Here is a 26,473-nt window from a genome sequence, read left to right on the forward strand (position 1 = left end):
CAGAAACCTCGTGCATCACAATAACAACAACCGCACGACAGAAACCTCGTGCATCACAATAACAACAACCGCACGGCAGAAACCTCGTGCATCACAACAACAAGTACAACAGCAACAATGACAATGGTACAAGGGTACGACAAATAAATCAACTTAGAGATTCCAGAACTTAAAGAAAAGGAGGAACTAATTCACAAGGAGTAGCCACAATCGGGGAATGCTAGTCATAATAAGAACATCTCAACAAGAAAGGAAATACTATGTAAAAATGGTCCACAATATACAGTTCGACAATGAGGAAGCTAACACAAGTCGAATAATTCAAAATAAGGACATGTCAACCAAAATATAGGATATCTAACTTCTTTTAAGGTTGGGCAATTAGGAAAAAGATACAACAAATTCAGCTAAGAAGAAGCATTGGAAAGGTAACCATAACCTCAATTAAGGCTGAACAATTACAGAAGAGATAGTAATAATTTCAATTAAAGATAAGTAGTTAGGGAAAGGATAATATGTCAATAGAAAGGTAACAATTTCAGTTAAGGCACATATGAATTAAATAATCAATAATAGTGAATCATGAAGCAATTAATTCTAACCAAGCAGGTAGAGGTGAAACTAGTAATTAAGAAGCATAATCATAACAAGAACAACTGCATATTCAGTGAATACAAGGGCCAAAGGATCCCTAAAAGGCTAATTTTTCCACAAATAAGTCCGGGCACGTACTCGTCACCTCGCGTACACGGACTACAATTAGCATAGAAGACTCAAATCCTAAAGGGCATTTCCCCCCCACACGAAGTTAGGCAAGATACTTACCTCAAAGAAGACATACCGATACTCAATAATGAACTTCTCGGTGAAATGGCCTACGGACGGCTCAAATCTAATCAAAATAACTTCAAATCACAAATAAAATTTATAAAAAACAATTCCGTATCATAAAGCTTCAATCTTTATCAAAATCTAAAAATCGACCAAAAAGTCGACTCCCGGGCCCGTTCCTCGAAACCCGACAAATTTCACAAAACCCGAACACTCATTCCGATACGAGTTCAACCATACTAAATTTATCGAATTCCGATGCCATTTCGTCCCTCAAATCATGATTTTCATTTTGAAAGTTTTCTTCAAAAATCCCCATTTTCCTCAACTCAAAACACAAATTAAATGATAAAAATAAAGATAAAATCATGGAATATAATAAATTCTAGGTGAAGAACACTTACCCAATCGATTTGCTTGAATAACCCACAAAGAATCGCTCAAAACCGAGCTCTGGAACTCCAAAAAATGTTTTAAATGGCTAACCCTCGGAATGGAGAACTTTATATTCTGTCCAGGTATTTGTACATCGCGATCGCGGAAGAAATAATGCGATCGCGAAGAAGAAAAATGAGGCTGCCAAGAATTGCTTCGCGAACGTGAAGACAAGCTCGCGAACGCGAAGACAAGCTCGCGAACGCGGAGAAGAAATAATTCCTGCCCGGAATTACTGCTACGCGATCGCGAACAAACATATGCGATCGTGAATAAGGAAATTGATGGCCCAGGAACTGAGCTACGCGAACGCAAAGAGACGGGTGCGAACACGAAGAAGGGAAAAGCAAACCATCACGATCGCGAATGGAATCACGCGAACGTAAAGAGCAATAATTCATACTCCACAAATTGCACTACGCAAACGCGGAAGAAGTGACGCGAACGTGATTAAGGAAACCAGATGGCAGAAACAAGCAGTCCAAAACTAAAAGAAATTGGCCCGTAGCCCATTCGAAATACACCCGAGGCCCCTGGTACCCCGTCTAAACACATAAACAAGTTCCATAACCTAACACGGACTCTCTCGAGGTCTCAAATCACATCAAATAACGTAGAAACTACGAATCGCACACTTATGAACTTCCAAAACTTCCAACTTTGAAAACTCGTGCTGAAACCAATCAAACCAACCCGGAATGATGTCAAATTTTGCAGGCAAGTCCTAATGATATAACAGAGTTGTTCTAACTCTCGAAATCGCAATCCGACCCCGATATCAAAAAGTCCACTTTCGGTCAAAATCTCCAAAAATTAGACTTTCGCCATTTCAAGCCTAAATCAGCTACAGACCTCAAATTGACCGTCCGAAAACGCTCCTAAGTCCAAAATCACCCAACGGAGCTGACGAAGCTGACGGAATCGCCGGAACTCCATTCCGGAGTCGTCTTCACACAGTTGCAACTACGGTCAAAATCATAAGACTTAAGATTCTGTTTTAGGGACTAAGTATCCCAAATCACTCTGAATCATCCGGTAACTGAATTCAACCACGCACGCAAGTCAATACACATAATACGAAGATGCTCAGGGCCTTATGCCGCCGAACGAGACTTAAATTCTCAAAACGACCGGTCGAGTCGTTACATCTTTCCCCTCTTAAACAAACGTTTGTCCTCGAACATGCCAAGAATCGCCTCGAAGTCTTCAAATCACTGAGAGCACATATCTAACATAACCCGCGGCTGACCCCACGTCACCCCAATCCACATAATACTAATGGCACTATCTCAACTATAATTTATCCTTTCTACCAACACCGATAAGCCTTAGAGTCGAAATTCTCACCTTTCATTCATCTCCAAAAAACCCGATTCTAAATCCATACACGGTATCTGTCTAAACCAGCTGTAACAACTCATGCCTACACCCACAAGGTACGACCACCCAACATGACATACCACACATAGGCCCATAATAACATTTCTGATCATAATAGCTGCCCGTAATCAAAACCAGCACCGGCCATTAGCCTCATAACCGTTAGTAACCCATTTCAAATCTCCACAACACTGACAACGATGCAAGAAACATGATGACCTCTTAACTATACACCCGAATCAACAAGTCATAACTAACACCACCGGGCACACACCCTGTAAGCTAAAACTTAAGAAGCACAGAACGAAAAATGACTGAATATGTAAAGAGAAACACATAAGAGAATTATCAAACAAGACCGACAGGTAGAACTCTCTATGAGTACCATCCTACAAATCAATTTAAAAGGAAAATTAAAGTATATGAACAAATCACCAGGATCTCGTCCTGATATAACCTCCATCGTGGCACACAGCCTGGCTCAAACATATCTAATCACATGGAATCGCGAGGGTCTCACCGTCAACTCTGAATCACAAGCCGAATACATATCATACAAATTGAAATCTTTCACTAACTCAATTCTGGCAATAAAATCACAACACTTACTGAACTCTCACCCCAGTAGAGTATCAAATCACAAATCGTAACCAAATTACTCAGGAATCACATCAAACCTGCCATAATAGATAACATGAATTCACTTCTAGTCTCGTAACTTTCAATAATGAATTAAAACAACGATAGACACGGTTATCACTCATAGAATCTCCCAACAGGGGAAAACACATATACAGAATACTAAGTCATGAACTCACCCATAGGTGGAGCAACAAATAGGGGACTCACCCCGATAAGCAAAACTAAAACAAAATACGAATGTTGCCCCTCTGTAACAAATTAAAAGCGTACTTGTATGGCATAATCTTGCGCAGCGGCCTCAAGCCTACTATATGAAACACATCAATGGGTCGGGCTTTCCCCTCTTGGGCGCCCTCTACTTGCCTAAATACTCTGTTGTGACACACATGTCCGGAGTCTGTGACAATCTATCACTCTGTGGCTGGGATCTCCATAGTCGAAGCAACCTCTCTGCTGACGTGGCTATGGGAACTATGAGGTAAGGGTACTCTAAGACCCATGAGCACCTAAAACACTGTGCGAAGCCTGAAGTGCAAATTGAACTAGCTGATCCATAAAACCTCTACCATGTCGTACCCTGCCTCTATAATAAGGACCAGTAGATCTCTCCAGTCTGTGAGGCCTCCTTGACTCCCTGTCCCATCTGTCCTGACCCCGCCTGTCCTCTCTCTCCTGATCCTACATGCCCTCCCTCGGCGAGCGATCCCTACCACTTGCTGAAATGAAACATCCGACTCCAACTCCCTAGCCATGTTGAACCGAATATCATGCCTGAGCCCCTCAATGAATCTACAGACATGCTCTCTAACTGTAGCGACCAAAGCAGGCGCGTGTCTGGCCAAATCGCTGAATCTGACGGCATACTCTGACACTGACATAGTGCCCTGGCGTAGCTGCTCAAACTCTGTGCGCCATGCATCTCGAAGGAACTGAGGTACAAACTCTCTCAAGAACATCTCTGAAAATTGAACCCATGTAAGTGAAGCTGACTCGGGCGGGCTACCCAACTCATACGCCCGTCACTACTGATAATCCGCTCCCCTGAGCTGGAACATAATAAAAGCAACCCCGCTCGTCTCCACAATACCCATAGTACAGAGAATGCGGTGACACTTCTCCAAAAAACCCTGGGAATCATCTGTCGCCAATCCACTGAAGGTAGGAGGGTGGTACTTCTTGCACCTCTCAAGTCTAAGCTGTTCTTCCTCAGATGTTGCTGCCCTAACCACGGGCTAAACTGGGACCACAGGTTGTGTCTCCATGACACCTGGAATCTGACCAACATGAACTCGCTACTCTGGAGTGTGGGCGGCGGGAGTTTGAGCTCCTCCCCCCGTTTGTGAAATAGTTGGTTCAACTGGAATCAACCCCGCCTGAGCCAAGGTACCAAACATGCTCAGGAACTGTGCTAAGGTCTCCTGAAGTCTGGGGGTAACAGCAGGCGCCTTCGATACCTGCCCCCCAACTGGACTACTGGCGGCTACTCAACTGCTGCTCTGGTAGGTGCCCTAGCTGCATCACGTGCTCCTGGTCAGCCTCTGCCTCTGCCCCTAGCGACATCTACTCCGGTGGTAACGTCATCAGTAACTGTAGCTCGTGTCCTCACTATCTGTGAGAGAATGGAATGATAAAAGTTCAAACTTCGAGATCAATGAACTCGCACGATAGGAATGAAGGAAGTGAAACTGTCCTAATACTTCTGTAGCCTCTCGAAAATAAGTACAGACGTCTTCATACCGATCATCAAGACTCTACTAAACTCACTTATGACTCGTAGCACCTATGAACCTAGAGCTCTGATACCAACTTGTCACGACGAAATTTCCCCTCTGTTGCGTACCGTGATGGAACCTAGTCTTAGGGACTAGGTAAGCCTAATATTCACTGAATAACAACAATAATTAAATAACATCTAACAAATATTTGAAATAGAAATCTCTATAAAATTTACAATTCACAAAACCGGTAGTACAAGTCATAAGCTCTACAGAGTTTGCTACAACTTCTAAAGACAACTATTTGAAATAAAGTAAACAGTGTGAATACAAATTAGAAGGTGACTCTAAAGCATGCGAACGTAGCAGCAGGTTTACCTTGAGTCTCCACAGCAACAGTCCGCACAGCTAGCTAATGATCAACTGACTTCAAAATACCTGGATCTGCACAAAAATGTATAGAAGTATAGTATGAGTACACCACGACGGTACCCAGCAAGTATCAAGACTAACCTCAGTGGAGTAGTGAAGAGGAACAGTCAAGAAACCTACTGGACTAAATAACCTGCACAAAGTATAAGTATAAAAACAACAGAGTATAATATCTACATAAAGACTACGCGATATGACTAACAATATAGTAATTGAAATAGGAAAGGACAATAATAAGTATCAGCGAAATACCATAATAACAACATAGAAGGGTGAACGTAAACACAACCTAAATCCGAAATCACAGATATAGCAAGGACAATTAATAACTCAGCAACAACGACCGCTTTCACATCAGGTTTTAGTCAACAAACTCCACGAGGTACCCAACCTCGGATAAATCACAACTCACAGATCTCAATACCTGAACCTTAACACTTGGCATCATGTGCCCTCATTACACCTCATAACCACGCTGATGACTCGCGTTCCAAATAGAGCCATTCTCAAAAAGAAGGCAAGTAAGCAAGGGTGTACATCTATTCTCAACAATACCAAGAAAAACCTCTTATCCGATAAGAGTGCTTAACTATGTGTATGCTTGTGCAAGTGTCCTAACATAGTTCATACCAGCTAGTGAGCATAAGGGAAAAGAACGGACAACACGTAGAATGTTTTCTCACAACTTTCACAAGATAAAGCTCACACAGGTAAGTGTACCACTACACAAATTTCAACAACAAGAATGCCCCGAGGCCATCACAAATCATCACAAATCAATTCCTGGCATAGCCCACCTTGTCTCACCATGTGTGCAATAGTAAAATAAATGCCCACCTTGTCTCGCTACACGTGCATGATAATGTTCCCACCTTGCCTCTCTACATGCGCAACCCACATATATATATCCCGCCTTGTCACACCACATGTGTAAATATCAATAGTAATAACAGCACGGCAGAAACCTCGTGTAACCCCCATAACACTCGCACGGTAGAAACCTCGTGCATCACAATAACAACAACTGCATGGCAGAAACCTCGTGCATCACAATAACAACAACCGCACGACAGAAACCTCATACATCACAACAACAAGTACAATAGCAACAATGACAATGGTATAAGGGTACGACAAATAAGTCAACCTAGAGAATCCAGAACTTAAAGAAACGGAGGAACTAATTCACAAGGAGTAGCCACAATCGGGGAATGCTAGTCATAATAAGAACATCTCAACAAGAAAGGAAATACTATGTAATAATGATCCACAATATACAGTTCTACAACAAAGAAGCTAACACAAGTCGAATAATTCCAAATAAGGACAAGTCAACCAAAATATAGGATATCTAACTTCTTTTAAGGTTGGGCAATTAGGAAAAAGAAACAACAAATTCAGCTAAGAAGAAGCAGCGGAAAGGTAACCCTAACCTCAATTAAGGCTGAACAATTACAGAAGAGATAGTAATAATTTTAATTAAAGATAAGCAGTTAGGGAAAGGATAACATGGCAATAGAAAAGTAACAATTTCAGTTAAGGCACATATGAATCAAATAAGCAATAAGAGTGTATCATGAAACAATTAATTCTAATCAAGCAGGTAGAGGTGAAACTAGTAGTTAAGAAGTGTAATCATAACAAGAATAACTGCATATTCAGTGAATACAAGGGCCTAAGGATCCCTAAAAGGCCATTTTTTCTACAAATAAGTCCGGGCACGTACTCGTCACCTCGCGTACACGGAATACAATTAGCATAGAAGACTCAAATCCTAAAGGGTAGTTTCCCCACACGAAGTTAGGCAAGATACTTACCTCAAAGAAGACAGACCAATGCTCAAAAATGAACTTCTCGGTGAAATGGCCTCCGGACAGCTCAAATCTAATCAAAATAACTTTAAAGCACAAATAAAACTCATAAGAAACTATTCCGGATCATAAATCTTCAATCTTTATCAAAATCTAAAAATTGACCCAAAAGTCGACTCCCGGGCCCGCACCTCGGAACCCGACAAATTTTACAAAACCCGAACACCCATTCCGATACGAGTTCAATCATACTAAATTTATCAAATTCGGATATCATTTCGTCCCTCAAATCATGATTTTTCATTTTGAATGTTTTCTTCAAAAATCCCCATTTTCCTCAACTCAAAACACAAATTAAATGATAAAAATAAAGATAGAATCATGGAATATAATAAATTCTAGGTGAAGAACACTTACCCAATCGATTTGCCTGAAAAACCCACTAAGAATCACTCAAAACCGAGATCTAGAACTTGCAAAAATGTTAAAAATCACTACCCCTCAGAATGGAGAACTTTATATTTTGCCCAGGTATTTATATATCGCGATCGCGGAAGAAATACTTCGATCGCGAAGAAGAAAAATGAGGCTGCCAAGAAGTGCTTCGTAAACACGAAGACAAGCTCGCGAACGCGGAGAAGAAATAATTACTGCCCGAAATTAGTGCTACGCGATCGCGAACAAACATAAGCGATCGCGAATAAGGAAAATAATGGCCCAGGAATTGAGCTACGCGAACGTAAAGAGACGGGTGCGAACACGAAGAAGGGAAAAGCAGACCTTCGCAATCGCGAATGGAATCACGCAAACGCGAAGAACAATAATTCATTCTCCACAAATTTCACTACGCGAACGCAAAAGAAGTGACGCGAATGCGATTAAGGAAACCAGATGGCAGAAACCAGCAGTCCAAAAATAAAAGAAATTGCCCCGTACCCCATCCAAAACACACTCGAAGCCCCTGAAACCCCGTCTAAATACAAAAACAAGATTCATAACCTAACACGGACTTGCTCGAGGTCTCAAATCACATCAAACAATGCCGAAACTACGAATCGCACCATGAATCTGACTTATGAACTTTCAAAACTTCCAACTTCGAAAACTCATGCCGAAACCAATCAAACCAACCCGGACTGACGTTAAATTTTGCAGGCAAGTCCAAAATGACATAACGGAGCTGTTGCAACTCTCGGAATCGCATTCCGACCCCGATATCAAAAAGTCCACTTCCGGTCAAAATCTCCGAAAATTTGACTTTCGCCATTTCAAGCCTAAATCAGCTACAAACCTCAAATTCACCGTTCAGATATGCTCTTAAGTCCAAAATTACCAAACGGAGCTGACGAAATCGTCGGAACTCCATTCCGGAGTCGTCTTCACACAGTTCGAACTACGGTCAAAATTCTAAGACTTAAGCTTCCTTTTAGGGACTAAGTATCCCAAATCACTCCAAATCATCTGGTAACTGAATTCAACCACGCACGCAAGTCAATACACATAATACGAAGCTGCTCAAGGCCTTATATCGCCAAACGGGACTTAAATTTTCAAAACGACCGGCCGGGTCATTACAAATAAATAAACTAATATGATAAAATAATAAGAACAATTCAGACTACAATGTTCATGTAGCACCCAAAACTCTAGAACTAATAAACTATGAGATTAAAGGAAGAGAAGAGAAGAAAAACTAGTTAGAAGCCTCCTCCAAGCGTGGTGTGTGTTCCTCCACGTGAATTCTCCTTCAAAGTATGTTCGATATTCACCAAATTAGATTTAGAACTCCTTTTATATGAGTTGAGGTCGTGTAAGGCCGAAATAACTTATTGTCAGGCGAAATAGGAGAAATCACGCAACACAGCGTCCAGACCAGCGCGATCCGCTGGCCTTAGCGCTGGAGGCAGTGACGTTTTTGCAAGTTCAATTCCAATTCTTTTCTTTCAAGTGCCTTTTCCTTTCCTTTTGTCTTACACTTGGGGGACAAACACAAAAGGGTGTCCCCCTTTGTCCCCCTCCTTTTCATTCTTTTATTTATTTATTTTTTCTTTCATATTTTATTCAATTTTTGCTCCAAATCTCTTTATCTTCACACCGCTTTATTTTTACATATTTAAAATATAATATTAAGCATAATATAATATAATTAATACTCAAAAGATGATAAAAAGTGCTATAATGTGAGGCAATAATGGTTAAATATATGTATTTTTCGCGGAACATCAGTACACCTCGTCAAAGTCACCTTCTACTTTTAGTTGTATTACTGTTTATTCCTTGTCCAAAACAATAATGTATTTCGAGATTATTAGTGCACTCCCTGTAGAGCTTATGACTCAGTTCCACCGGGTTTTGGGAGTTATTGACAGTTGTATATGTTTGGTTTTATTATGATAGATTTCAAGTTTAAGTTGATTTTTAAAATAATTTTTTTTACTAGATCTGGATGTATGTTAGGCTTACCTAGTCTTAGAGGCTTGGTTCCATCACGATATCCTAATGTGAAAATTTGGGGTCGTGACAAGTGCATTACCACAAGTGGGGTACGGAGAGGATAATGTGTACGTTGGCCTTACCCCTACCTAGTGAAGGCTGATTTATATTTTACATATAAAACAATTTAACAAAATAATAGTAAGAAAAACATACATGTCATGATACTTCTATATCAGAATTTTCCAAAAGTATTTATCTTGAGGCGTCGATTACCTTTTCTAATTTTAATCGAGTTACCATTCTTTGTTTTCTAAGTCTTTAAGTATCGAATAACTTCGATCCAATTGTTTGAAGAACGTAACGTCTAGGCCTCTTCGCCCTTTTTACCCAACTCTCATAAAGAGGATACATATCCCTCCAATTAAGAATTATTGTCTGACACTTAATAGGTTCACAATTGCATGAAAAATCTAAGAGTTTAAATTTGAACTATAAATAGGGGAAGATAAAAACAACCAAAACATTTACTACAGTTTATGGACAAAATGACAGGGGAAAAGAAAATGAGGGGGGAAACCAGAGAGAGAGAAGAGATAGAGAACTCTCTCTCGCTCATCTTTGATGCTCTGTCTAATTAATATAAATAGAATCTCTCATCTTCAATGTAGCATCGATGCACTGCTCGAGCTCTGTTCATGCTGGGCATTTTCTTGGTTTTAGTCGTCAGACTTACTGTCTTAACCCGAAAAACAGATGGAGTTGAATTTATACGTAGTTCTAAGGATATATGGCGAAACATAATACAAATTGTAAGGATAAATAGAAATATAAGTATGGATTGCAAAGAATGCAAAATAGATAAGGTTGTAAGGAAGATGAATTTTAGGACTCAACAAGTGGAATCAATTTAAAAGGCTTGAAAGAACAACTCTTTACTATGAGACAATATAGTGTTTTGATTACCATGTAAGCATGAAAACACTTGCCCTCTACCGAAATAATAACCATCCCTTTTTATAGTAGAGGGATATTACTTTAAATATAATTAAAAATAAATAGTGGGAGACCATGATAAATCAGTTTTTTCACAATTCCTGCCGAGATTCTCTCCTCTATTGGGATTGCAACGGCTCTTGTCTATGAGCTCGATATTGACTCGAGTCTTCGGTCTTGACTCGAGCTCTCGATCTTGGCTTGAGCTCGATTCTGACTCGGACCCTTGAATTGATTTGGGATCGATGTTGGTCGGTCTTTGGATCATAAGCTCGATAACTTTACTTTGCATCATAGCTCGACTTGGATTCGGGCTCGATAAGGATATTGGCCCTTCAGACTCGAAGCTTGCTTGTACCATCTTCAGAACCCGACTCGAAGTCTCGCTTCGATCGATTATGTTTCGAACTCGATCGATCATATGAAGGCCGAAATTTATTTCGACTGCATACATATAGTCCCCTTATTTCTCAGGAAGAATGTGGTGAGAAACGATATGATTTTTTAACGGCTCGATCGAATTACAAGGTAGCGTTTATATTGGGCTCGACCATGACGCACGTGATAGCTGTCCCATCGATTTAGTTTTTCGAGGTATTTAATGCATGTCAGACGGTGGTCGGCCACCGCTGATACTGAACCGCCATTGCCTGAACCTATACATATCCCTTCCTTTTATCATTTATTACTTTTGCAACTCCAATCTTCCAAATTTCCCAATTTCCTTTTCGTATTCTCTGAGTTCTTTCACAAATCAGTGGTTCCTTTGGCAAAATTCATCTTCTAAATTACCAAATCTTCGTCACCTTCTTTAAATCCAAAATGGTGAAGACATCCAAAACCGTCCCCCCAAAAGAAAAAGCTTCTTCTTCCCAATCCGCCGCCGATAAAACACCGGTGGATCGTCGTCCTGAGGAGTGCATTCTGGCGGCGTGTGTTTTTACCTCCAATTTTAAACTCAATAAAGGTTTGCCGGTTTCTGGCCGATGTGAGCCCGTATCGAGATATATTTGTTCGATAACCCAAGATCACATCGAGCGAATAAAAAAGGATTGTAACTGGGAGAACAAAGAGGTGATAGTACCATCTCCTGAAGAGGACATCACTACTCACGTGAGAGGGTTTTTAAGCGTTTATACTTACCCTTTCACGTTAGGTCCCCTTGACCCTGTTATCATAGCTTTTTGTCGTAAATACCTAATAACCCTAGGCTAGATACATCCTTCCTTTTGGCGGATCGTTATTTTGATCCGATATTTTGTAAGTAAAATCGAGGGGATGCCTTTCACACTCGACCATCTTGTCCGATTATACCGTCCTCGTCTTTTTCGAGAAGGTTAATAAAACTACAATGTCGAGCTACCAAGGCTCTATTATCGAGTATAGATGAGGATAAGGATCGAGGATGGATAGGCCGGTTCGTTCGAGTGAGGACATCGGACTTGATCCCAACCAAAAAAATGCCTTTCCCCGAGGAGTGGAATATGAAGCATAAGTGTAATTTTGTTGTTATCCCCTATTATGTTGTTCTTTCATTTCTTTTCTCACCAATATTCCCCTTTTATGATGCAGTGGTTCCCTGGATGCCCAGCGCAGTGCCCGATCTCAAGAATTGGGTACGTGATCTGGTTTCGTCCTCCTCATATGCCGAGCGCTCATGGCGTGACTTGTCAAAGGGCCGATGGGAGGCCAACAATCATGGTGAGCACTCTTCTCGTGTCATTTGGTAACTCGAATAAGATGCCTTTCGCATACTTCACTAAATATTTCCGCATGCAGGTGTGGGCAAGGATGCGGTTTTGAGGCCCTCGTCTGCCGAGGAAGAGGCTTCGGCCTCTGTCCCAAAGCCGGTCAAAGATAATAAGAGGAAAAGATCCCCCAACCTTGAAGAGAACGGCTCGTAAGCCGAACAAGAATGCCATTCATTTGACTGTAGAATCAGTTCTGCGTCTGAGGGATGAAGAAGAAGAAGAAGAAGAAGAAGAAGAAGAAGAAGAAGAGAACGATGGGTCCGCTCTGGAGACCCGAACAAAAAAGACCACCGACGTTCCACAGGTAGCTGGATCGATGGTGATTCATAAGGCTCCGCCTCAAATTGAGGATATATCTGAGAGAGGTTCGGGCAGAGTCCCCGAGTTGCTAGAAATTGAAGATGTTTCCCATCCAAGCCGACGGATGGGGGATATGTCCAAAGGGGCTCTTCCCGAATCTTTTCGAACCAAAGAGAACGCCCCAGATGACTCATTTGGGGCAGTAGCAATCGAAGGCTCGCCCGCCTTCCCTGTTTTTTCCACAAGGGCGATTCGGGAGGCCCAAGCTTTGGGGGGCCTCGAATTAGATAGGCCTCATGATAGAGAGGATCCTTTTCGTGGCCTATTAATCGGCATCGAAGACACTGCCGGTACAAGTGACGCATCAGATCTTTTTCACGGCGTGTAACAGGCTTTGAATCAGGTAGGCCTTAAATCATATGGTGTTACCTTTAAGTTTACTTTTCTTTTCTGACTTCGTTTCTTCTTTCTTTGCAGGCTGTGGCAGTTCATCGAGAATCATGTTCTCGGTCCCGAACCGAGTTATGTCGATATGAGGCTGAGCTTCAACGAGTTACAGAGGAGAGGAACTCCTTAAAGCTTCTTTTTGGGCCAAAGGGGAAAGGAAATAAAAGATCTTCGAGCTGAGTTGACCAGGGCTCACCAAGATCAGATCGATTTCTCCGAGCAGGTAATAATGCTTTTAAAAGCCTATGGGCTTGATACCGGAATGATGGCTAACCTTTCGATCTCATAGCTGCAGCAGAAAATCGAGATGATCGGAAAACTTCGTGAAGAAGTCGATGTGATAAGAGCGGAGACTTTGAAGTGGAAAGAAGGAATGGACCGCTTTGCTGTAGAGAAAGAAACTACCCGAGCCCAATTTTCATCGTCTGAAAACCAACTTCAAAAGATAAAGGAGAAAGGCTCGGTCCAAGCAAGAAGGATAGAGGAGCTTGAGGCTCAGTTTTCCTCTGTACTTGCCAAGGCTGAATCTGACGCCGAGAAGGCAAAGGCCGATGCGGATGCACTTGTGGCCATCTATTGCACTGATGCTGAAGCTGCCCAGGTCCAAGCAAGAGAGGCAGCCGAGATCGCCGTTACTCGAGCACATTGGGTCACTAAACTTGCTAAGTGCTGATCTCGGAGGGAGACCCTCGAAGAGATACATGCTCGAGGTTTCGACCTTGTTGAGGAAATAAAAAGGGCCATAGAACTCGAAGTCGATGCTGAAGCCTTGGTTTCTGATGACGATGATGATGACCATGATGATTATGACGGGGGTAAGAAAGGTTCCGAGAATGGGGGGTGCCCGATAGAGAAGAGACCATTCCTTGGTATGACCAGAAAGCTTAGTCCTTAATTTTTTACGTTGTAATCAATCATGTAAACAATTTTGTATATAGAAATATCCCTTTTTTCGCTGACTTGCTCCTGTTTTATTTCCTGTGTTGTGAAGACTTTATCCATGCCTTATGAATATTTTCACAAGGATTTAAGCGACTTGAAACCTGAAATAAAAGTAGCCCTTAGGCTTAGTAGTGGAGTGAATGATTAGAACTTGAAATAATGTAGCCCATAGGCGTAATAGTCGAGTGACTTCTTGTTCGAACTCGAAATAAAAGCAGCCTGTAGGCTTAGTAGTCGAGCGAATGATTCGAACTCGAAATAATGTAGCCCGTAGGCGTAATGGTCGAGTGAGTGCTTGCTCGAACTCGAAATAAAAGCAGCCCATAGGCTTAGTAGTCGAGCGAATGATTCGAACTCGAAATAATGTAGCTCGTAGGCGTAATGGTCGAGTGAGTGCTTGCTCGAAATCGAAAAAAAAGTAGCCTGTAGGCTTAGTAGTTGAGCGAATGATTTGAACTCGAAATAATATAGCCCATAGGCGTAATGGTCGAGTGAGTGCTTGCTCGAACTCGAAATAAAAGCAGCCCATAGGCTTAGTAGTCGAGCGAATGATTCGAACTCAAAATAATGTAGCCCGTAGGCGTAATGGTCGAGTGAGTGCTTGCTCGAACTCAAAATAAAAGTAGCCCGTAGGCTTAGTAGTCAAGTGAATGATTCGAACTCGAAATAATGTAGCCCGTAGGCATAATGGTTTAGTGAGTGCTTGCTCGAACTCGAAATAAAAGTAGCTCGTAGGCTTAGTAGTAAAGCGAATGACTCGAACTCGAAATAATATAGCCTCGTAGGCGTAATGGTTGAGTGAGTGCTTGCTCGAACTTGAAATAAAAGTAGCTCGTAGGCTTAGTAGTCGACTGAATAATTCAAACACGAAATAATGTAGCCCGTAGGCGTAATGGTTGAGTGAGTGCTTTCTCGAACTCGAAATAAAAGTAGCCCGTAGGCTTAGTAGTCGAGTGAATGAATTGAACTCGAAATAGTGTATCCCGTTGGCATAATGGTCGAGTGAGTGATTCGAACTCGAAATCGGAGATTTATCCTAATTCTGTTTGCATAATAAATCTCAAAAATAGAGGAATGTTTCTTGGATATAAGATATCAGAAAAGAGGACAACTTTCTTTGCAAGTCATTATACATGCGTTCATGTTTTGCGTCAGGGCTCGGGCCAACTACATGAGCATGGTTTGTTTGACCATTTGGCCCTTACAACATTTTCCTATTAGAATCTCGTTGTTGCGAAATAACTTTCTTGCATCAGAACTTGATATATTTGAGGGCTAATGCCCCTCCCCCCCCCAGTATTCGAGGTCAATTGTTAAAGAGGCCTCAGATACTGTCGTGTTATTTCCAAGTACAGCATGATCATTGGTTGCTTCATTAAAAACCTTGCCCAAAAACCCATTTGGGATAAAATCGGTCTAAGGGAAAAAGAGTGCAACGTGTGCTTTCAGATCTAAGGCTTCGTACTGATGGATCTATCTTAGCTCCTGATCGGACTTCTGCAGAGGTTAGTTTTGAAATGTAAATGAATATGGGAGGGTCGTACCTTAACAGTAGTATCGTTTTAGATGAGACACATTCCAATTGCTTGACAGTTGTTTGCCGTTTATAATGCCGAACTTGTATGATCCCTTTTCGACATTCTCCAGAACCTGATATGGTCTTTCCTAATTCGGTCCTAGTTTTCCTTCATTCGGATTTCGGGTATTGAGGGTGACTTTCCTTAGCACTAAGTCCTTGGGCTTAAAATGGCAGAGCTTGGTTCTTCGATTGTAGTATCTTTCGATTCATTGCTTTTGGACGGCCAATTGGATGAGAGCAGCTTCTTGTTTTTCGACCAATAATTCGAGGCTAGTGTTCATAGCCTCGTTATTTGATTCTTCTGGTGTGTATCAAAATCTGGCACTGGGTTTGCTGACTTTGACTGGTATAAAGGCTTCGGGCCCATATACTAAGGAGAACGGGGTTGCCCCCGTACTAGATTTTGACGTTGTTCGATATGCCCAAAGGACTTCGGGTAGGATTTCTCTCCATTTTCCTTTAGCGTCGCTCAGCCTATTCTTCAGGTTTTGGATGATAGTTTTGTTCGTTGATTCAGCCTGTACGTTCCTACTGGGGTGATACAGTTTTGATAATATCCTTCTTATTTTGTGATCTTCGAAGAATTTCGTCACTTTGCTGCCAACAAATTATTTCCCATTGTCACATACTATTTCGGTGGGTATCCCGAATCGACATACGATATGATCCCAGATAAAGTCTACAACCTCTCTCTCTCTTAATTTCTCAAATGCATGTGCTTCAACCCATTTATAGAAATAGTCAGTCATAAATAAAATGAATTTAGCTTTACCTGGGGTCGATGGCAGAGCGCCGACGATATCCATTCCCCATTTCATGAATGGCCATGGGGATAGGACTGAGTGAAGTTGCTCTCTGGGTTGATGGATCATTGGTGTAAATCTTTGGCATTTGTCACATTTTCGAACAAATTCCTTCGCATCTTTGCCCAAATCGATCCAATAATACCCTGCCCTGATTATTATTTGCACTAATGGATCGGCACCGAAGTGATTCCCATAAGTGCCCTCGTGCACCTCACGTAGGATGTAATCGGTATCTCCTGGATCCAAGCATACTGCCAATGATCCATCGAATGTCCTTCGGTATAGCATTCCATCTGAAGCCAACGTGAATCGAGCAGCTTTAGTCTGTAGGGCCCTTGAATCTTTAGGGTCCGATGGGAGCTTTTCGTTCTTTAAGTATTCAATATACTTATTTCTCCAATCCTAGGTTAAGCTCATAGAATTTATCTCGGCATGACCTTCTTCGATCATGGATCTCGAGAGTTGAACGACAGTCCACGAGCTCAAGTCACCTTCCTCGACCGATGATCCCAAATTCGCAAGTACGTCAGCCTCACTGTTTTGCTCTCATGGTACATGCTGCAAAGTCCATTTTTTGAAATGGTGCAAAGTGACATATAGTTTGTCCAAATACCTCTGCATTCTATCTTCTCGAACTTCAAAGGTTTTGTTTACTTGACTTACCACCAGCAAAGAGTCACATTTGGCTTCAATGACTTCTGCTCCCAAGTCTTTAGCTAGCTCGAGACCTGCAATCATGGCCTCATACTCGGCCTCGTTGTTAGTCAACCTGGTAGTTTTAATAGATTGCCTAATAGTGTGACTCGTGGGTGGTTTTAAAACTATGCCTAGCCCAGACCCCTTCACGTTCGAAGCCCCGTCCATAAAAAGGGTCCATACCCCTGATGATGTACCCGATTTCAACAAGAGTTCTTTTTCGACTTCGGGTACGAGGGTTGGCGTGAAATAGGCCACGAAGTCTGCTAAAATTTGAGACTTGATGGCCGTACAGGGTTTATATTCGATATCGTACCCACTGAGTTTGACGGCCCATTTGGCCAATCGGCCTAATAGTTCGGGATTGTGCAAAATATTACAAAGCGGGTAAGTGGTTAATACCCATATGGGATGACATTGAAAGTATGGTCTTAACTTTCTAGAGGGGCTTATTAGTGCAAGTGCCAATTTTTCTAGAGTGTGGATATCTAGTTTCTGCTTCTCTTAAGGTCCGACTTATATAATAAATGGGAAATTGCATACCTTGCTCTTCCCGAACTAGGACACCACTTACTACGATTTCCGATACTGGTAAGTACAAGCAAAGTTTTTCGTCTGTTTTTGGAGTGTGAAGTAGTGGTGGGCTCGATAGATACCGTTTTAGTTCTTCTAATACCTGTTGGCATTCCGGGGTCCAAGCGAAATCGTTCTTCTTTTTGAGTAGTGAGAAAAATTTGTGACTTCAATCTGATGATCTCGAAATGGATCAGCCTAAGGCTGCAATCCGTCTCGTTAGCCTTTGTACAGTTTTCACGCTGTCCACGATGGTGATGTCTTCGATGGCCTTGATTTTATCGGGGTTAATTTCGATTCCCCGATTTGACACCATGAAGTCGAGGAACTTTCCCGAGCCGACCACGAAAGCACATTTTTCGGGGTTGAGCTTCATGTTGTATTTCCTTAAAATCTCAAACGTTTCCTGCAAATGGTACAAATGGTCCTTTGCGTGCAGGGACTTAACTAGCATGTCATTAATATAAACATCCATTGATTTACCTATTTGTTCTTCGAACATTTTGTTTACTAGTTGTTGGTAACTAGCCCCTGCATTTTTTAGCCCAAAGGTCATCACGTTATAACAATATGTTCCATATTTGGTGACAAATGAAGTCTTTTTCTGGTCCTCTGGGTTCATCTGGATTTGATTATACCTGGAATAGGCATTGAGAAAAGTGAAGATCTCGTGGCCGTCCGTGGCATCGATCATGCGATCGATGTTGGGTAGCGGAAAAGAATCTTTGGGGCATGATTTGTTCAAATCCTTATAGTCCACACACATTCTAAGTTTGTTCCCTTTTTTAGGCACCACATACCTCGGATTGGGGTCTTCTCTTTTGCTTGACCGGTCTGAACCTAGGGTCCAAGCTTAGCCGATGCGTCGTTATGTCTGGTGGGATCCCTGTTATATCTAAATGGAACCAGGCAAAGCAATTAATGTTATCGATAAGAAATTGAATAAGTTTCTTCCTGAGTTCGGGGCTCAACCCCGTTCCCAGGTATACCTTCCGTTCGGGCCAGTGCTCTATTAGAGGTCGAAGGTACAGCTCTCATGTTGTGGATCCATGGCCTTCCAAAAAGGGCATTGTATCTCATGTCGCCTTCGATCACGTGGAACTTCGTTTCCTGGATGGTTCCGGCCACGTTTATTGGTAGAATTATCTCGCCTTTGGTGGTTTCATATGCCATATTGAATTCATTTAGAACCAGGGTTGCGGGTACGATCTGGTCCTGCAGGCCGAGCTGTTGTACGACCTTCAATCTGATGATGTTGTCCGAGCTACCTAGATAAATCAACACACGCTTAACTTTAGTTTTATTCATGAGTACGGATATTACCAATGCATCGTTATGAGGTTGTATGACTCCTTCTGCATCTTCATCATTGAAGAACAAAGTTCCTATGGGTGTATAATCTTGAGTTCGTGATCGCTTTTCTCTCACAATTAATGTCTTAGTGCGTTTAAGCACTGGACCCTGAGGGGTATCGGCGTTGTCGATGATCATGTGAATGACGTGTTGTGGTTCTTCTTGTTCATTTTTCTTGCCAAAATCCCTATTTTTAAAATGGTTCTTCGCCCTATCGCTCAAACATTCTCGAAGGTTCCCTTTGTTAAATAACCGGGCTACTTCCTCTCTTAGTTGCCTGCAATCTTCCGTTTTGTGGTCATGGGTGCCATGATATTCGCACATTTGATTGGGATTCCTCTGGGCAGGATCGGTCTGCATAGGTCGAGGCCATTTACTGTCTTTGATGCGCCCGATAGCTGAAACGATGGCAGATGCATCAGTGCTGAATTTATATTCCGATAACCGAGGTGCTTCATTAGATCCGGCAGGCCTATCGAACCTACTTCTGTTCATCAGCCCCTGGGACCCTCAACCTCGATCACTTCTTTTGTTATTTTGCCTGAGGTTGTGTCTCGGTTCACTGACTCTGTGGCTTCCGTTGTACGGTTGGTATCGACCCCCGATCGAACCTCTTTCTCGATTAGTATCCCTTCAAACAACGGGTTCAAACCCCAATTGATCATCTTCGACCCTAATTTTTGATTGGTACCAATTGTGCACATCGGTCCACGTGATGGCTGGGTATTCGATCAGGTTATGCTTTAATTGCCGTGAAGCCGTCGAACTTCGGTGGTTCAAACCTTGAGTGAAAGCCTGAACAGCCCAATCATCTGTGACTGGTGGCATGTCCATTCGTTCCATTTGAAAATGAGATACGAACTCCCTCAGGATCTTGTTATCCTTTTGTCTTATCTTGAAGAGGTCTGATTTCCTTGTTGCGATTTTTATGGTGCCGGCATGTGCTTTCACAAAAGAATCTGCTAATATGGCGAACGAGTCTATGGAATTTGGTGGTAGGTTGTGATACCAAATCATTGCCCCCTTCGAGAGGGTCTCTCCGAATTTTTTTAACAACACAGATTCGATTTCATCATCTTCTAAATCATTGCCCTTGATGGCACACGTGTAAGAAGTGACGTGCTCGTTGGGATCGGTCGTTCCATTATATTTGGGGATTTTGGGCATACGGAATTTTTTGGGGATTGGTTTCGGGGCTGCGCTCGAGGGAAAAGGTTTTTGCACGAATTTTTTCGAATCCAACCCTTTTATCATTGGTGGAGCTCCCAGGATCTGACCGACCCAAGAGTTATAAGTTTTTACTTTTTTATCATTGGCTTCGACTCGCCTTGTGAGTTCCTCGATCAATTTAGCAATTTCGGGAGTAGTCCCCCATTCTTGCTCATTTGACTTCACTATGGCTGGCTCCGTTCTGTGAGTGATTTTTCGAGGTGGATTGGGCTCCGGCCTGCTTTGTAGTTGGGTTTGGCTCTGCAACTGTGCTATTGCTTCATGTTGGGCTTGCAACATTTCGAAAATCATACGCAAGCTAGCGCCGTTTTCCTCTGCGTTATGGGTATCTCGAGCTGCAGACCGAGTGCCACCATAGATGCTATTCTCAGGTTCAGCATGGAGGTTCGCCTCAATGGCTACATGCGATTGATATCTATTGGCGCTCTGATTCAAGCTCCAACGGCGTTTACAAGTGGCCTTTCGGTACTGGGTGTCAAGTTATTGTTCTCATCTTGAAGACCGGCTCCGTTGTCGATTGGTGAAGCTATTTGATTGGTAGTTAGTCGTTACTAATCCGAAATCCAAGATATTTTCGGAACCGAGCGTAAAACACAACAGTGTGTTTCTTCAGATTCGTATCAAATAACCATTGTTATCCTTAGCCCCACGGTGGGCGCCAAACTGTTAACCTGAAAAACGGATGGAGTTGAATTTATACGTAGTTCTAAGGATATGTGGCGCAACTTAATACAAATTGTAAGGATAAATAGAAATATAAGTATGGATTGCAAAGAATACAAAATAGATAAGGTTGTAAGAAAGATGAATTTTAGGACTAAACAAGTAGAATCAATTTAATAAGCTTGAAAGAACAACTCTTTACTATGGGAGAATATAGTATTTTGATTACCATGTAAGCAAGAAAAAACTTGCCCTCTACCGAAATGATAACCATCCCTTTTTATAGTAAAGGGATCTTACTTTAAATATAATTAAAAATACATAGTGGGAGACCATGATAAATTTACTTTTTCATAATTCCTGCCGAGATTCTCTCCTCTAGTGGGATTGCAACGGCTCTTGTCTATGAGCTCGATATTGACTCGAGTCTTCGGTCTTGACTCGAGCTCTCGATCTTGGCTTGAGCTCGATTCTGACTCGGACCCTTGAATGGATTCGAGATCGATGTTGGTCGGTCTTTGGATCATAAGCTCGATAACTTTACTTTGCATCATAACTCGATTTGGATTCGGGTTCGATAAGGATATCGGCCCCTCGGACTCGAAGCTTGCTTGTACCATCTTCAGAACCCGACTCGAAGTCTCGCTTCAACTCGATCGATTATACGAAGGCTGAAATTTATTTCGACCGCATACGTACTGAAAGTTGTACCAGCCTTTTAATTGTTCTCAATGTCCTACTTCCTGCTCTTGGTATTCTAGTGAGTTGAACTACCTATTGCTTTCTTTGGCAGCCTAAGGAGCAAGCCGAACCTTCTTAAAAGTATGATGCATTTCTAAATCAACGTTCCTGAATTTATTCAAGCATTTCATTGTTGGACTTTCAGTCACATTTCAAAACAAATCCACAACGATGCATGAATCATTTTCAGTTTATACAAGTGTTCAAATGTATTGGGGAAGAAAAAAAAACAAAAAAAAAAACTTATGCAGCATAAGTAGATGCATAAATCACGTGTTTGAGACAAAAAGCTCACCATGCTTCAATGTTAATCCTATAGTATTCCTTCAAAACAACAACAGAATTTTTTAATGAATACCGAAACAGCAGGAACAAAGGGATATACTATAGACGCACTACCAGCAACAAAAACAGAGCACAAAACTTCTAAACAATTTTCTTACACAGATTAAGAATATGCACCCGATAGTGAAAACGACCTGAAACTAACAGAGATTACTCCTGGTAAAGGAAAATACAAAAAAGAAAAGAAAAAGTAGCATCAAACGTATGAGTGTGTCCCTATGAACCTTGAGAGTAACATTAGTTTTTCCAACTACAATATCACTAACATAGCAAAGTTCACATGCCTCGCATTTCATTCATATGGTGTAGACTCACTGCTAAAAGACATGACTTTGAGAAATATATATATATATATAAAAAAGGTTACTTTCTCCTATTAACCCTTCTATTTGAATTTTCAAAAAAATAAATAAAGTTACTATATATAATTGACATTATGATTAATCCAAGTGGCAAGCTAATAAATATCAATAGTATATGGTAACTTTATTCTATATTTGGCTATGTTAGTCAAATACAAATATATATATATATATATATATATATATATATATATATATATATATATATATTAAAGGATAATTTTGAATTTATAGATAAATTTTTAAAATTTGAATTAAACTAAAAAAGAAATTTATCTTTTATTATCATGTTATCATACTTAATTCGATTAATGATCATATGCAATCATATTAGGAACTTTTATTATCTTAATTAAAATTATTTAAATACTACTTCGCCTCTGGCAAAAAAGAAAAAACAATACTCCATATAACTATAAAACTCGTGTACATTTAAAATCCTATAATTATAGTTCTTTAAAATATGACAACTAGATTTGAATAAAGCGAATTTCTTTTAAAATAAATGTAATATATACGGTATACGTCTATGTTTATCCAGATAACAAAAAAAAGTTTAAAAATCTCTCTCTCTCTCTCTCTCTCTCTCTCTCTCTCTCTCTCTCATATATATATATATATATATATATATATATATATATATATATATGCAATCATATTAGAAACTTTTGTTATCTTAATTCAAATTATTTAAATACTACTTCGCCTCTGACAAAAAAGAAAAACAATACTCCATATAACTATAAAACTCTTAAATTTAAAATCCTATAATTATAGTTCTTTAAAACATTATAACTAGATTTGAATAAAGTGAATTTCTTTTAAAATAAATGTAATATATAGGGTGCACGTCTCTGTTTATGCATATAACAAAAAAAAAAATTAGATCTCTCTCTCTCTCTCTCTCTCTTTTAAAATAAATATAATATATAGAGTGTACGTCTCTATTACCATGCCAATAGTATATGGTAACTTTATTCTATATTTGATTATGTTAGAATATATATATATATATATATATATATATATATATCTCTGTGTGTGTGTGTGTGTGTGTGTGTGTGTGTGTGTGTGTGTGTGTATTAAAGGATAATTTTGAATTTATAGATAAAGTTTTAAATTTGAATTGAAATAAAAAAGAAATTTATCTTTTGTTATCATGTTAACATACTTATTTCGGTTAATGATCATATGCAATCATATTAGGAACTTTTGTTATCTTAGTTCAAATTATTTAAATACTACTTCGCCTCCGAAAAAAAGAAAAAAAAAACTCCATATAACTATAAAACTCTTTTATATTTCAATTTCTTATAATTATAGTTCTTTAAAACACTATTGCTAGATTTGAATAAAGTCAATTTCTTTTAAAATAAATGTAATATATAGGGTACACGTCTATGTTTATCTAGATAATAAAAAAAAGTTTAAAAGTTAATAAAAGTTTACTTACATATATAATGAAGTAAACCTACATGCCAGAGAAAGAAACATTACAAAAATCAGTCAATATTCAAAACAAGTTATTTTTTTTTTCTTTTTGAAAAATGTTTGTTTGAAGAGTCAATTTGTATAAATGGACATCAAATAAATAACAAAACTTTGGCTATACAATTACTATCATTAATTTCTATTTAACACCTTCTAGGAATTGAAGGGTATAAGCTGAAACCTCTTCATTTAGCTGCAGTCAAACCAACATTGCAAGGGTATAGTATTTTTTTCGTTGAAGGATATTAGTTTTGAATCATTAGATTATGTGAAAGATATTTTTTCTCGAATTCAACAAGAGGGATATTGGTTTCTAATTGATAGTTTCTATAGCGATTTTCAAGTGTAACAAAAAGTATATTTAAAAAATAATTGGTATGACGTGAAATAGTTATTTTTAAAATGTAAACAAATTATTTCGAAATGGGATTATTTTTTAACTTATAATATAATTTTTAAAATAAAAGATAAGATATTTTTAAATTTTAGTAGAGAGTTTTTAAAATAATTATAATAGAAGTCATATCATGGATAGAATCAAGAAACTAAAATTTTATGGATTATTACATAAATATCCAGCCAAATTTATTGTTTACTTTTTATAGCTAATATACATAGATGATATACTGACAACACACGATTATACACATGTTATATATGAATTATACATAAATTTTGCATCCTCAATTTTTTAATTAAGTGGTTGGGTGAGCATCTGTTTAGGTTGATAAGATAAAACCAAAAGAAAAATATGACAGAATTTCAACCAAAGAGTAAAAATACAAATAAAGTTTTTATGTAGACAATTACTATTATAACTCATCCTTTTATTACGAAATAAATTATTTTTTTGTAACAAAAGAAAGAAAGACATAAAAAATAACATAAAAGAAAATAAATATAGAAAACAATTCATGAAAAATCTAAAAATCAGAAATAAGAGACGACAACGAATTCTTCTTCTGTTTCATCTTTGTTGAGTGTAAAAAATTTGGAAGCCGATCTCATCGATTTCAAATATTCTTTTCAACTCAAATACATAGATTATAAGATAAAGTTTCACCGGCCAAAAAACCATTTAAATTTTTAGATAGCCGATTAAAGTGAATTTTAAATTAAAGATAATATCTTCACTTGCATCATTATATAGATAATCATTATTGAAATATATATAATATTTTAGAAATTGAAATTTCAAAATAGAAATATTTTTTTAAACATAATAGCATACCAAATAAGAATTCAAGTCGTAGTAAAAGAGCCACGCCGTAACCAAAGAATCGTTCATATTGTGCCAACCTTTGTGCTTTGTCATAGCTCATAAATATAAGTTATTATTTCGCTTTGTGACTATTTTTAAGTTCCAATGACACCAATAAGAAAAGTGCAAAAATAAAATTATCACCACGAGATTTGAGAAAATGTTAGCTTTTTTCATGTAGTGTTTCTTAATTAATATCTAACGATTATCTATATTTATCTAGAAGGTTTAAATTTTAAGGTTATTTACATATAATTCAAATAACTCAGATTTAATATGGTTAATATCAAATATCAAAATGGAGTCATACTAGAAAACAAATCACAAGCTAAAGAATTTTTTAAAATTTTAGATAGCCGACTAAAATGAGTTTTGAATTAAGGATATTATTTTCACTTACATTATTATAAAAATAATTATTATTGAAAAATAAAGTTTTAGAAACTGAAATTATAAAATAGAAATATTTTTTGAAAAATGTCAACACACCAAATAAGAGTGCAAGCAGTAGTAAAAGAGTCAAGTCGTATCCAAAGAGTCCTTCATAGTCTCAACCTTTGATTGTTTTACCATAAATATGAGTTATTATTTTGCTTCCTGACTATTTTTTGGATCCAATGACACCGGCGAAAATGGTACCAAAAAAGAAAAATAGAATTATAACTAGGAGATTTGAGAAATGTTTAATTATTTTCATATAGTGTTTCTTAATTAATATCCAATGATTACTTATATTTATCGAGAAAGTTTAAATTTTAATATTATTTACATATAATCCAAATAACTCAAATACTAAACATGGTTAGTGTTCGCGCGAATAAAGCACATCCGCGCGAGTGCTAATACTAATTTGTCATTAAAGCATACAACTAAAAGTTTATTCCCCAAAATCAAAACCTTCATATTCCATCAAATACGCAGCAAAAAGGGAAAAAGAGAAAACAAGAAGGAAGTAAGATGGGCAGGAACGTAACTGTCGGCATTATTATATTAAGGTTACCATAAAAGGAGGAATGTAGTAACTAAGTTATAGATAATGATACACAACGATACTAAAAAGACACCTGTTGTTATAAAATAAAGACTATAAAAGAAATAAATCGAAGACAAGTATAGAAGGAGATTGATATTTTATTCAACTTTCAAAGTTATGTACATAATGAACTGAAAACTCCTCTATTTATAGAATAAAGGAAGCAGCCGCGAGGCTTTTCTGAAAGTAGCTGCAAGGCTTTTCTTTAGCTGCTTGTAAGTTGTA

The sequence above is a fragment of the Nicotiana tomentosiformis genome, chromosome 12 (assembly GCF_000390325.3).
Source record: "Nicotiana tomentosiformis chromosome 12, ASM39032v3, whole genome shotgun sequence".
Classification (NCBI taxonomy): domain Eukaryota; kingdom Viridiplantae; phylum Streptophyta; class Magnoliopsida; order Solanales; family Solanaceae; genus Nicotiana; species Nicotiana tomentosiformis.